The sequence below is a fragment of the Sprattus sprattus genome (genome assembly GCF_963457725.1).
Source record: "Sprattus sprattus genome assembly, chromosome: 10".
NCBI lineage: Eukaryota > Metazoa > Chordata > Actinopteri > Clupeiformes > Clupeidae > Sprattus > Sprattus sprattus.
The window spans coordinates 23,006,893-23,008,102 of record NC_137908.1 but is presented as its reverse complement, the minus strand read 5'-3'; positions in this window follow the sequence as shown (position 1 = coordinate 23,008,102).

The following is a 1,210-nucleotide window of genomic DNA, read 5'->3' as shown; positions in this document are numbered from 1 at the left end:
CTATCTGCCCAAGAATTACTCCACCCACTTCGTAATCCCACCTTCACTCCCTGGTAACGTCAGGTTATCTGACACCCAGCAAGCGAATGCAATGTCACGAGGACATCTGACAATTTCTGTTAGTTGACCAAAAGGATAGCCTACTGACCTTTGCCGATCAAATATGCCTATATAATGTATTCATATGTTTCACTCTCTCTCTTATATAACAAATATGGCTGTCAAGCGATTACAAAATAATCAAATCATTATTATTATTAAAGGCACCCAGTGCAACTTTCGAGGCAAAAATAAACATTCAATTTCTAGTCTTTTTTACATGTAGGAGCTGAATCAATGACAAAAAGAGAGACCTAGTAAGTTTCAATAACTCCATACCATAACATATCGACATTCAAGGAGTAAAGGTGAGATGTCGTTGTGTGGTGAGAACTGATAGAAAATCGTAAACAACAACAATCTTTATTTATTGGTGCCACCAATCTTTCTGCCTGTATTTCTCAGCATTGAGGACACCATTCATCCTGACCAAATCTCCAACTCCACTTGCAGAAATGCAGCCCCAAACTGGAAAGGAACCTCTACCATGCTTCACTGTTGCCTGCAGACTCTCATTATTGTACCTCTCTCCAGCCTCCAGCGAACAAACTGCCTTCTTCTACAGCCAAATATTTCTAATTTTGACTCATCAGTCCAGAGCACCTTCTGCCATGTTTCTGCACCCTAGTTTCTATGTTTACGTGCTTAGTTCAGTCACTTGGCCTTGTTTCCTTGTCGGGGTAGAGCTTTTTGGCTGCAACTCTTCCATGAAGACCACTTCTGGCCAGACTTCCCCGGACAGTAAATGTCTGTACCTGGGTACCACTGGTTTCTGCCAGTTCTGAGCTGATGCCACTGCTTGAAATCTTCCGATTTCGAAGGTAAATAAGCTTGATGTGTTTTTCATCAGCTGCATTAAGTTTCCTTGGCTGAACACTGCGTCTACGATCCTTAACGTCTTCTTCAAAAGAGCTGGAACTGCACATTTTGAAACCCCTGTCTGCTTTGAAATCTTTGTCTGGGAGAGACCCTGCTGATGCAGTATAACTACGTTGTGTCTTGTTGCTGTGCTCAGTCTTACCATGTAAATGGATAAAAAATAAACATTTATTGTTTACATTTTTCAAAGCATTCTTAGTTCATAGCATTTTTTCACACCTGCCTAAAACTT